The following is a 14,780-nucleotide window of genomic DNA, read 5'->3' as shown; positions in this document are numbered from 1 at the left end:
GCGCATTAGGGTTACCTGTTAGGCCTTCCTAGTATAGATTGAAGATAAAATAAAACAAATAAAATACGAAGACGTAGAGAGGCCGCTCTCATCCTGAGAATGGCCTCAAAGTGAGGCAGGCACATGCCCTTCCACAAACATTTGCAACGCGACGAAGCCCCTAGGTAGCCAGAAGAGAGCACTGTAGCAGTTGTTATATTGTATCTTTATCTTCCTCATCGTCTCCAGCTTGTATCTGGTCCATAGTCCTTCATTATAGAGGCTCGTACATACAAAAGGGCATAAATAATAGTCTCTCAACCTCTACACTGGAGTGGTAAAACCGTCTTGCCAGCATATTTGGCCTTATAATTTCAATCTAATGTTTGAAATCATCCAATTCACCATTACCCGATTAATATTAGAGGAAATTAGGGTTAATTCGTCACACCTAATCCTTCCGATAGCAATTCGCCGATGCGTTGCGAATTATCGCAGATTTTGAGCTCGCTTCGGTAAATAGCGCAGAGAATTGTAGCACGGCATGCCATGTCATCTACATATCCAAATCGGATTAACACACAATTATTACGCGGAATAAATAAGACGTAGTGACAGTTACAACATCGATACGACCCTGGAGAGGGCTTAACTAACGTGTATCAACGTAATAATAACCCCCCCACTGGCCGTGATATTTCCGACATTTCATGCAAATCAAAACAACCAACTTGTGTACATAAGTACATGTATAAAATACAATTATGTACGTAACGGGTGATCCAACGGTTGTGTTGAAGATTTTCGTTTAATAAAATACCCATTTTATTAGTCAAAGCAGACAATCTTTATTGTATCACCCGAACGACAATTGTTGACTTCTTTTCATTTGAGATACATATAAGCGTTTAAAAAACTGAAAATTATTATTGCTGTGCCAAAAGTGAGTATACAAATCCATTGTCAAATGTTTTTTCTATTGATTTTGATTTTTTATTGCTTTAAAATACGTATAATAAATAATCTAGCGAATTTTAAAAGTTAAAAATATATTTTTTTCTTACACATTTTTTCCCGTAATATTATGTACACATTTTTTCCCGTAATATAAGGCCGCTAGGATGCTTTAACCCACAAAAATGGTTCACTGTTGTCCTTTTTTTGCTCTCTTGCTTTGTAGAACAATAGTTATTGACAATCGTGAACCATTTTTTGTGAGTACAAGCATCCTGGCCGCTGAAGTCTGATTATGAGCTTATTTCGATAATTTGTCACTTAACCACGTTTATAAGGTTTGATTTGTCACCACTATTTAAATATGATTTCAAATTTATATATCTACGAGTTTAAAATAATAGGCGTCACTTAGGGCAAATGTGATGGCACCATGGTAAAATATAAATAAAAAAAAAGTAATCTAAAAGATTTTTGTTGCATGATTTTGTAGGATTTTAAGGCTAAGTGTCAAAAATCTAGACGTTTTGCAATCACGAAACTTCGACTTTGTTTTTTGAAACAAAAAAAATTAAAATGATCAATAAAGTGAAACGATTGTATTGATTTGAATAATGATGATTGCTAGTTGATGAAACCGTAATGGTCAAAGGCCAAATTCGTATACTTACTAATTTTGTTATATATTATAAAGCATAATGTTTGAAATTTTTTAAACTATATGTATTTTATGAGCACCAAAAATCGATTTTAAATTTAATTTATAATAATTATTTATGTACATAAGTGTGGAACAAAACTTCATTCATATCGTTCATCATGACTTTGCTTACAGGCAATCATGCAATGGTCAAAATTTTCGCAATAAATGTAAACTAATGTCACTTATGACGTTTTGAATCGTGTCTTTCAGGTGCTAAAGTGCTTGGGGATTATTAATATACACTTAACTAAAGAAATAACTCAAAATAAAGCAATATAAATGAGTCGAATCGCATAATCTTGGAGGTTAATTGATCTCACCGTTATGCGATCATTAATCTTCGAGTGCAATGAAGCGATTATTTGATGACTTGAATAAGTGGCGAGAACATGAAATTGAATGATCGAATTGAGATGAATTCACATGATTAAATTATTGTGCTTATTTTTAAGTTACTAATAGTCTAATAGCTTCCGTCCCATCCTGTATATGCACATATGTAGATACGTACGTACATATGTACATATATCTGGATACCTTTGTACGCTTTATTAATAAATTTTTATTGTACATTAGCAAACGCTAGAAGCAATAAAGACTACAGTCGTGTACTTGCAAATATTTACTCGTTACGAATTATTCGTCAGAGTTCTCGTCTTGAAGGGGGAGAGTGCGCATACAAACAGAAGCATATTTAAAATATGATGTCTAAATGTCAAATAATTATAACTTTGTAATATTTTCTCAAAGCACGCATACAAAGCGGCAGTAATAAATATTCCCACGTATGAAAGCTTAGTAAATATGCTAAAAAATAAAAACAAAAACCGTTAATCTGAAAACGTATCCAGTCATGAATTCTCTTTGATGTGTCTGTCATTGTACGCGTTCACCCGATTCATAATTGCGATCTGAAAGGTCACAATATCGACTGTGGTTTATCCAAAAATGTTAACGACCCTCAGTTAAACATATTTGATAGTATTCAGACCAGAAATAAACAAACCTCCGGTTCAAAGTCAAAATTTCTCTAATAAAACTTTCAATATTGAAAATTTTGTACGTAGAATGTGTCTGAATAGATTTTTAATACACACAAACATATGTAATACATATATGTACATATATAAAAAAACGATTTCGCCTTTGATTTCATGACATGTTTCATTATAGGCTGTAATAAAATAAAATTTTTTTAAATAGATTTTTACTTTAAAAAATAACAAATATTGACTGTTAAGATTTAGTTAGACTTCTTTCTAATTCAGATATTTCGTCTGTTAAAATTTATACTATATCATTTATAGCTTACTTTAAAAGCCTGAAGTAATGCTGCATAGTTATATTATCTAGATTTCAATAGATCTATTATCAGTGGTTGGAAAAATTATGCGAAACATATGATTTGATTTTTAAGAATTATGATTAGTATAAAATTTGTATGTCTACTTAAAAATGACTTAAGAACCCCTGATTTAGACAAATCCAGTTGTAAAATTTTGTCCATTTTAGCATAAGTCTTTGCACTAATAAGTACAAATGTACAATACTGTACAAATAAATAAACGATTAATTTAAAATACTAAGAAGGAGACAATACAGACAATTTTGAAACATCTTTCACTTATGTACATAATATTCTAATATTGCAAACAATAAATTTTTTAAAAGGTTGATTAAAGGTGAATTTTGAAATATTATTATATATGTATGTATCTACATAAATATCCCTCTTTAAGGATTAAATTCAGCATATTCCCTAGTATCGTTTCCTCTTTTTATTTGTGGATTTTTTTTAAATATTTCTCATAATTGGAAATCATTTAAAAATAGAACCTTTTTGGATATATTATTTTCCCCGAAACGATTCCAACAATCATCCCTGATTTTTGAATAATTTACTGTAAAAAATTATTAAAATTTTGAATACTTACCTGAATGCATTTAATTTTTCAGGCAAGCAAACTCGAATGATTCTCGAACGTTCTCTAAAAGTTTTCAAAACTGCGAGAAAACTTTCAGAAACCCTTTGACTATTCTTCAAACGTTCAAAAGTTAAAATTTCGTAATCCTACTCGACTTTTCTTCATAGAAACTTTTCTATGCAAAAACTCTTCTATGCAAGTCGTATCATTTCAAAATTAAACGTATAGATAGCTCTTTTCATTTAATAGCGTAGAATTTTATTTTTACTTTTTTTTGAGACAAAACTGATGTTTTTTCAGAAATGCAATCAATCATGGATTTTCGAATATAAAACACACATACACATACACACATGGTAAATTATCACTCTTCCACACGGTCGATCAATCACTCGGTAAAATTAGAATTATACATATAATGTCAGTGTCAAAATTCGATTCAAAATAATTCAATGAATTCAGTATCGTTTATTTTTAAAGCTTTAGCGATGATAGATCAGATATAACGCGGCGAATATAAACCTAACAGAAATTTATTATTGTGTATGTATATACCATATATATATATATATATATATATATATATATATATATATATATATATATATATATATATATATATATATATATATATATATATATATATATATATATATATATATATTTATAATATGTATGATGTGGCATAAATACAAAAATTCCTACGAGTTTAAAACTTTCGGAATTCCCCAAAGGATGCATTTTTATATAAAACTTATTTTGCGGTATTTTTATTCGTTCACCGGTTCGCCGTTCGCGGTTGCTGGTTTTTGTTTATGTATTTTAAAAACTGTGAAATTGAATAGACAACACACCTGCTCGATATTGAAAGTCAAAGTATGGAAAATATTCTTCAAAGAGCCCTTTCAATACCCCATATAAATTCTAAATATTAATACATACATACTAAGATAATACGCCAACTTTGATTTTCCTAAATAAAAAATTTGATTTTCAATAGTTTCTGGCTACAAAATTTTAAGTAGTTAGAGACGCTTTGACAGACAAATCTTCTGACTTTGTTTGAAATAATCTTTAATCCAATGTAGTTTTGAGATCACATTCACAAAAAATTAAACTTCGTCACTACATACTATATTATATTAAATTACAAACCTTATCTATCAGAAAACTAACAAGTTGAAAATCGATGAGAAACAGCTACAATTAAAAAAATCGGATGTGACCAACCCATGACTTAATCTATGTATTTGATTAATATAAAAAAACACAAAACAAAGTTCAATAATTAACCACGTTCACACATACCGGTTATGAAAGCATTTTCGATACAAATTGAGCGCAAATGTAGGGAAATTTTCACAAGACAAAAGTTCTACTTCTGGTTGTCGGATTTTATTCAATTTTTATTTATTAATTATAATCATTATTATTATTATAGTCATTTAATATCAAGAAAATAAAAATAATTTAAAAGATCAAAATAAAATGATGAAATATTGTTTAAAAAAAATACTGCTTCCGGTTTACGAATTCTGACTAAAACCTTATCAGCACTGTTAGTACATAAGGAATACAAATATAAATTTTCAGCTAATACGTTTAGAGGTGGGCACAACATTTTTGACCTTTCCAAGAGGAAAAATCCCACTTCCGGTTTATTAAATTTAGTGACTTTTTTATATTCCCATCACATTGATACAATAATTATACTTGATTTTTTTCGTGAAGAGCACCCATGTTTAAAGGGTCGAAAAAAATAGTGGAAGAAAAATCGAACAAGAGTAAACTGCCACTTCCGGTTGACAGATGCTTACCAAATTTTATACATTACTTGATATTAAGCTTAAACTTCTAGATATGAAATTTCAGTCCAATAAACCAAAAATTTTCTGAGAAAAACATAAAAAACCTCGATTCCCTAGAGTAAAATTACTACTTCCGGTTCAGATTAAAGTATTAAAAAAATATAAGGTTTTAAAATTTATAATTTCTATTACATGTAGAAAAATTCAGTCTGATTCAGTTAGCGGTTTGGGAGATAAATGAATTCAAAAACTTTAAAAAGGGGGGACACCTTTCCCTTTATACTTTCCCCTTATATGTATAAGGGGAAAGTACCATTTCCGGTCAACTAAAAAATTAAAAATAAATGACCTCGTATCGATAATAATTTCAGTAACCGATACTAAGTTTCAGTTCGATAAGACTAACGGTGTTAAAAAAATCCCCGAAATACATACTAGACCATGAAAATGTGATCAGTGATCGATTCCGAGTTCAAATCAGTCAAAATATCGATTTCGAATTTTTGCATGATCACACAACTTCATCTATTGTTACTACGTACATATATAGATAAAGTAAAAATGATTAAAAGCGCTTTCCGATTTTTTTACCGATGAATCTATCGATCAGATGGCAACTTAAATGAAATGAAGTATAAAATCTAGCATTCGTTGAATCGTATGGATCAAATTAAACAGCTTGATTTAATATTAAAATCAAAATATTACAAGTTACAAACGACTAATTACAAAATCGAAATCATTCACGGTGCGCATTACTATAACAAGCTCGAATCTAACGCCATTGTATTCCCATGGTACAATAAATTTGCGGACTTTTGTTACGGATCACAAAAGAAGCTCGTACAAATCACCGTATAATTGCCGAAAATTAATTCAATTTTTACCCGACAAAATAATTATCCGACAGGTGTATTAATTTCGAACAGGTGAGCCTTTGAAGACGCAAAGTGTTTACGGTATGTACGTAGGTATTACCTATATATAAATAGCCGTTTGGCTGAAGCTTCATTAGACAATTTATGGATGATCGGCTACACCTAGAGTGGCTGTCATCATCAGATCAATAACCGTAATTTCGATTTTTAAAATATGTAAAAATTTTCAAACAACGGCTTTAAGTCTTAAAGTTAAATTATATGTAAAATTTTCCCACTGCTAGGTGGAGAATTATAATTATCAAGTGAGATATTGATGAAAATGAACGCAAAATATTCAGAATAGTCCAAAGGATTGAATACCTTGAGAGCAGGCAATAAGTACAAAAACAAGTACTCAGAAAAATAAAAAAAATAAATACGAAGAATTGCATAAAAAACCGAACCGAGATCTGATAAGAGTGAGTTGAAATTTTAATTATCAAACTAATTGAGATAGCGTCTCAAATGAATGTTTTTCGTATGAAACTGGTTGAGTTAATTGGTTTTATTCCTTGTAAAAAATTTGAAGACTTGATATATGTATGATGTATTATTTATTTAAAAAAAATATAAATTATAATTAGCCTTTGACAATTGTGTCTATTGATGCATGAAATTGCGTTTTATTTATGCCAATTTTTATCTGAGATATTCAACTCTTAAAGTACATATGTAAATTAATGTTCAAATTTTCAATATTTATTATTTTAGTATTTTATAAATAAATCGAATATGAGTATTAAAATATATTAAAAACACAAAATTTAAAATTGGTTTTAAATCTTATTATTTAAAAATATCTAGTAGACGGGTCAATGACACACAATATCTTGTTGAATTCAATTTAACAATTAAATAATATGAAATTTTAAGTTAATTCAATACATGTAACTACATATATGTAACTATGTATATGTAAATGAGCAAAGAGTGATATTTTGAACCCGGACTTTTTCGGTTCCCGGGACATAAGACAGAGATCGGGATCAATTCCGGGATTCCCGGCATCCCGGGAAATACGATGAATATGACATATTTTTAATCTAAAATTTATTGAACAAAATATTTAAAAAAAAATTAAACATCTATTAACTAGAAAAAATATAATTATGAAAGTAAATTTTATTTGAAATAGCTTCTTAAGAATGCTAAAATATTTAAATGATAATCTGAAAACCTTTTTCTAGATATGACACAAATATTTTCATCAATGAAAAAAACTCTTTCAATTTTGGTCGAAGTTAATTTATACAAATACATACATACATAATTAAAAAATATATATATTATCTATTTTTCTCAAGTCAGCATTTTTATTTTATTTTTTTAAGTTGAGACTATTTTCATTTACGCTATTTTGTAAATTTGCTTTTGATAACTACTTATTTAATTCATCTTTCATAATCAAACACACAATTGTCTCATCTTCATTTGAATCTAAAAGAGTCTTTTTCATCGTGGAATCGTCAATACAAGAAGGTCGCTTCATAATAGTTTCATTATAGGATATACATTAATTAGCCTTTATTATAACATTTAAAGAACGTTTTGATTGAAATATTTTTCCAGGATTTTGAGATAAGAAATTGGGATATCAAATATTACGTGAATTCCCGGGGATTAAAATATTCACCAATATTTAACTTTATTTAATTAATGTCACTTAAAAAGTCTTATTTATGTATATCACATGTATTTAAAAAAAAATTAAATAATACCCAATGACATTAAAAACCCGAATCTGCGGTTCAACCCAAGAGAACTAGTGCGTTCATTACGCTACAATCACTAGCTCAAATCATCTGTTGAATACTCTATTTTTGGTGATTCAAAACCTCTCAACATGGTCAGTCCCACAATATTCATGTACAATCATTCTTCCCCATTTAAATATTTATTTTTTGCTATAATTATTATATTATTTATTTCAAGGATATCATGTCTCACGGGTTGATGGTGCTCGGGGCGTTTGTGGTGGTGATAGCAAGGCTGAGTGCTTCTCCAGCTCCAGCTCCAGCACCGATGGCACAACCTGATCCGGCTTCTGCTTATCTACACAGTAAGTCCTCAAACATACATACATATATCGTGTCCGGATTGTTCATTTGTACATTTCAGATGATGATTTTTGCACGTTGAGTTTCAACAAACGGCATGTACCTCACTTTGAGGCCATTCTCAGGACGACAGCAGCCTCCCCACGTTATTTATTATAATACATACATTATAAGTGGATAAAAATAACAATAACAAATTAATGACCAATGTAACCTGACAGGTTGCTCCAATGCTTCACACCAGACTTACAAAAAAACAAGAACAATAAAAAATTAGCAATCATTCATCTCATTCAAATAGACTTGTGTTGAATCTTATGAAACTTACCAGTTCATCAACATGACAATATCAAACAGGTTCAAATACTCATCTATCATATTAAGGAACCGGGTAGGCTTTACAAGAGACGAGTTATTAGCCTTTACAAGAGACGTTTTCGCAGCAATAGGTTGGAAAAGTCTATCGCATGACGAAAAGCTCTATCGCATTCAGGCGCTCAAAATTTAAGTTCCGATAAAATCAAAGGGTTGTCAATACTTCGCTTTAAAATTCCAAAGATTTGTAAATGGCAGTAATTCTTCTCGAAGACAGTGAATCCAGCCTAGGACACCTTGTAAAATTGCATTGGGAAATAAATAGGGGTAATATTTATATTTCCTCATGTAAAGGTATCGAATAAACTATCGTTATCGTTTCTCTGTATCGTCAAATCGGTATTTGGATTATTATTACACACATTTCGATCGCCCAAAAGACAATTTTTGTCTTGAAAATCACGAATACGAAATATTTGGCAATCGAGTTCTCGTTAGTATTTTTGATTTTTAAATGCTTTTTATTATTACTAAATTATGTTCACAATACATCTTATATATATTTCAATAGCTATTGATCTACTGATCATTTTCGACTTTACAATTTTAATTTAATTTTGTTAGTAATCATAATCATTATAATAATATAATCATTATAATAATTATATTATTATAATGTTAATATGTACAGCATAAAAGGAAAAAGAGCTCAAAAACCTATTTACAATTCTTATAAATGCTCATAATATATCTAATACATAATATTAATTAAAGTCACTCAAAGTCGACGATCTAAAGCAGATTGTGTTTAGGTAATCTGTGTTTATACCTGAAGGGTATAGACATTTTGTTGTAATCACCGAGACTATTCACAAGTGTGTTAGTATGGTTATTAGTGATTCTGTCATAGAATCTACTGGTTAGTTTGTTAGTAATGTCTGTAACAAATGGAATATTATATATGGCATGCAGTTTTTTCAAGTTAGTATATATGGGTGTATTATAAATTATTTTTAGGGATTTATTTTATATTATTTGGAGTTTGAAAAGGTTAGTATTCGAGGCGTTATCCCATACAGGTGAAGCATAGGTTAATAATGGTAATATGAGCGCGCGATATAATTTTATTTTATTTTGGTTATCGTTAGTATGATGGACTTTTCGACTGCCAGATGTTCCATTATAGAGATTTCAGTGACTTTTGGACGAGCGTTTTGTGAGCAATAATCACCGAACCCGTCAAATCATATTCTTGATGCCACAACCACTCATTTCCATTCATCACTAAATATTCAACGCATGGAACATACTCGTGACGAATGTCTCCGCCGTGTTGATTTAATCTAAGGGGATTGAAAAGAAAAATTGAGGCGCACTTCGTTGTAGTATGTATGATCGTCGCACAATTAATGCGAATTATGCGAATCAGTGAATTTCGTCAGAGTGGATCAACTAACGTTTCCCTCTATCTCTCTCTCTTTCTCTCTCCCGACCATAAAATGTTTTGAATCACTGAACATATTAATATACAGACCCCCCCTCCGGGTCGTCAATCTCGTATACACGTCACATATGTAAATTATTTATGTACGTGTTTAATTAGTATATGTATATGTATGTATATGTATGTGCACTGGTAACCAGGTACACGCATTCGTGCACTTTAAAGAATAACGCATTGTCATTTATTTATTTATAGTTTTGGACCATTGTGGCCATTACAGGGAGAACCTAATGCGCCACAATGGTCATCATGACGTATGTACGAACAATCAGTGTGGCGTCAGTCACAAGCTTTGACACACATCTCACCAAATTAAAAACAATGAAATACAATTTATGTATTTTATTACATTTTATACCAGGAAGGCATTACAGGTAAACCCCAATGCGCCTTCCTGGCCAATTACAAACAACACAGCATTTTTATTATACAAGTCGCTGAACTACGAGACACTGAAAAGCTCTCAAACTAACGAGACATTTATGAATTGTACATAAATTTTATTGTACATTAATCATACTCAAATAGTGGTGACATAGTAGGTAGGAAGGTTTTTAGCCATTTTTTAATTGGGAACCGTTTCAACAATGAAATCAGAAAAAATTGGCAAACTCTGATAGGAAACGATCGACTTGGAGTCAAAAATATCCAGGTCTAACCAGCAGCACTACAGATATACTCAGAAAAATTATTTTCAATCGAGGTCAGCTTATGGGATCGAACCCAGCGCCTCTCGGTGTTAGGCAGAAGCTTAACGACTGAGCTATGCTGCTGGCTAATGTATGTATGTATGTATGTATGCTGGCTAACAATATATTTGTGACTCCAAGGTTGATCGTTTCCTATCAGAGTTTGCCAATTTATCTCATTTCGTTGAAACGATTTCAACAAATTGGAAACCCTGTCCTATCTCTTTCACGAAAATTCGAGTTATTAAGCATCTTTATTTTTGCTGATTATGAAATGCTGCAAAAATTTGTCCATAGATGTCACTGTGGCTGTTAGTCGTTTGATTATATATAGATAAATGTCGTTTTTAATTAATAGGTATATACCTGTTTAAATAATAAAAATAATTCTTAATCTGTATAGCACTCTCTTCGCGATGGGGCAGTCTATTAGATGAATGATTATGATTGATTGAATAAATAAATAAAAATTAAATTAAATTTCAATCAAGGTGCGGATGTTCACATCGAATCTATGGTTGATTTGGGTATCACTTTTGATCCTCAACTCACCTTTCACAACCACATCAAGATAGTCGCTGACGTTTCTTTTCGTCGACTTGGATTTGTCTTGAGATATACTAGGTTATTCTCCAACACTTTGTCTTCTCGATTGATATTCAATTCGCTTGTGAGAAGTAAGCTGGAGTATAATGCGATTGTGTGGAATTCCCATGAAGCAAACTACTCTCCGATGATTGAGAAAGTGCAAAAAGCATGGGTACTACCCATGTCTCTACCCCACTCCTTTACTTTTGGGGCATGCTTGGGTATGATTCACTTGAAATTCAAAGAAACTTCTCATTAATTTATTTTGATGTCCAGCTTTAAGTAGTAATACTAGTAGTCCCTAATAATTATGTGCGTGGTAGACATCATCATTACATGGTTGTACTTCCTGCCCGCACAGTCCCTTTATCGGAGGGCTCCTATTCTAAAAACTATCCGACTTATCAATGATATCGTTGCTGCTGAGCCTGAATGTGAAATTTTTCACCTCAGTGAGCGTAGGTTATCGGAGATTATTTTAACATATTTGCCTGGTAGCCTGCGCTCATGATTATTTTCATAATTTAATGTGATGTATGTGTAGAATTTTGATGTTCTGTCTTCCATTTGGGCTTCACAGGGATGTTTTGTATTTGTAGCTTGTTATTATTTATCGGAACAGGCTGTAGGTGCAAGTCCTTCTTTGTATTTTTACTTATTTTAATTTTAACCATTACTGTAAACTTTTTTATGATTGTGTTAAATGCTGTATTATTTTTTACTTTTCTTTATTTTTGTAATTTTTTGTATTTTTGCTTTTGCTTTTTGTTTTCTCCCTCTTTATTTTATTATGTAGGCCATTGTGGTGCATTAAGTTCTTTCTGTAATGCCACAATGGTCCAAAACATTAAATTAAATAAATAAATGACGACACGGCGTTGAAGAGAAATTAGTTGAGCTCCAACCATCACTTGAAACGGGAATGGGAATTTCATGCCTTGTACTGGCATTGCAACGCACGCCGGGTTCAGCTAGCAAAATAAATAAATAATTCTATGTGTATGTAGATGTGCGTATAGGAGCTTTGAGGCTCGTCAAATTTATTATTAATTAAACAACACTACCCGAAAAGTGGAGTATATCGCGATTTAATATTACGGCGAATCCGTTTCACGCCAGACGCCTGCCAGCATTTATTATATGACAGAGGGGAATTACGACGCGAAACCGCAAAATTGCGTGTTTTCTTTGGGCTTCGCGAATTCGAGGATTATCCTCGTCAAGACGAGAGAGAGAGAGAGAGTTTACGACCCCTGGAAAAGCGAGTTTTGATAGGTCGAGCCGGCCGTAATCGCACTCCATGAACGCGATGGATACGTCGACTAACTTTTCCCCATACGGGTAAAGTTGCACGCAACGCTTAAAGCATCCGGCCGCAGATATGGGGTTAACGTTGACAAATCGTCAACTATTCGGATCAATTCGGTCGAAATAGCCCCACTTGTATGTAGGGATGCTATAGCGATTGATTTTATGTCAACGCACTTTTTCAACTGTGGTGGGTCTAAAGTTTTGAAGAAAAACTGCAACTATCAGTTTTGATTTTTAAATGCTTTTTATTATTACTAAACTATGTTTACAATACATCTTATATCTATTTTAATACCTACTGATCTACTGATCATTTTCTGTTTTAACTTTGTTTTTTATTTTCGAGCAGATTGTATTTCGAGCAACTGACGTTCTAGGAACTCGTATATCGAGCAATTTGTGATTCTAGCAATTTATCTTTGAGCAACGGTTCAAAGCAATTAAATTTGAACAATATATCCGATACCATAAATTATTGAGTTCATAAGGAGTTAAATTCTTAATTAATTCAGAATTAGAGATTTATAAAAAAAATCAAATCACTGTGAGACTCTAAATACAAACCAAAATTCACATTTTTCATCAATAAAATATATTTCGTTATTTAAATTTAATATTTTTTCCAGTCTGTGTAAATAAACAGCCTTTTTTCCATAAAGTTCAATTATAAAATCAATGAAATTAGTTTTAGAAAACTCTTCAAGTTAATTTTTATAAAATCGAAAACCCTTCTAAGAAAAAGTTTTCATACATTGAAAGCTATGTATAATAAGAAAAGTGATTAAATTTATATAATCACGAGTTTTTATTTCCACACGATTTAATATACTTAAATAATCGCATTTATTATCGAAAATAAATTCTTACAAACGTCGTAGTTCTTTTTATTACTACATAAAAATCGTGATATAATAATAAACATTCATACTTTTCTTGAAATGAAAATAGCAATGTTTTCTTCTAAAAGCTTTGCGCACTCAAAAGATAATTTAATTTATAATAAGCACATCTTAAAAATCTTTTTACTGAAAATAACGTCAAAATTGTGCCTACGTAATTAAATAAAAAGCACATCATCGTTCCGAGTAAATATAATATATAAAAATAATGCGATTCCTTTTATTTTATAAAATGAAATCGATCAATAACAGCCGTTACTGTATTTTCCAATAATATAAATTGATTGAAACTGGAATTTGCATACAAAAGGATAAAGTAATTAGTGTCCTTTCATAATTGAACATAGCATTAGTATGCAATAATTATTCAATCAAATTTACATACGCTCAATTCAATTTAAGCTTAAATTTCATATATTGTATTTGTATGAATTTCTTTGAATAAACTATCATATTTCAAAATTTATTTGTATGTATTTTGTTCACAAGACTTCAATGAGTTTACATACGTCGATTATTTTTCTCTGTTGGACCGTTTTCCGAACGTTTTCCGCAGATTTAAAATTAATCCGATCAAAGGAATCGTCGGAAAATTTCTCTGAAACGATTACCTACTTAACGAACGATTGATAATTCGTGTGGAAAATAAATTTTGTGTATATTCAACACATAATACTTTTATCCTTGTAACTTGTAACCACAAGCTGGGTCGTTTTTCACCTCACTTATATTATTATTACATACGTACAATTTTATTTACATTTTTTATTACATGTCAACTGCGTTATAAACGACTTTGAACAATCCCAGATCTGATATTGAGATACGAAAGTCACACTTGGTTGAAATTTGTATGTACATATGTTCAAATTCGACAGGTAAAGAAAATACGAAAATGCGTACAGATAACATCAACAATTGAATAACAATGACAGTTTTTGTTTATAAAGTTATACATTATTTTCGTCACTTTGAAGTTTTGTATACCGAATTATTTAAATTTAGTCTTATGAATTGATTAATTTTATATTTATAAACGGAATAAATGCCAAGTGCTTAAAAGCTACAAAATATAATATTCAAATGTGAAACTTTCTTTGTGTCGAATTTAAATTTCAAATCGTTTTA

Source organism: Arctopsyche grandis, chromosome 9 (genome assembly GCF_051622035.1).
Source record: "Arctopsyche grandis isolate Sample6627 chromosome 9, ASM5162203v2, whole genome shotgun sequence".
Taxonomy (NCBI): Eukaryota; Metazoa; Arthropoda; class Insecta; order Trichoptera; family Hydropsychidae; genus Arctopsyche; species Arctopsyche grandis.
Note: the sequence above shows the minus strand (reverse complement) of the source record.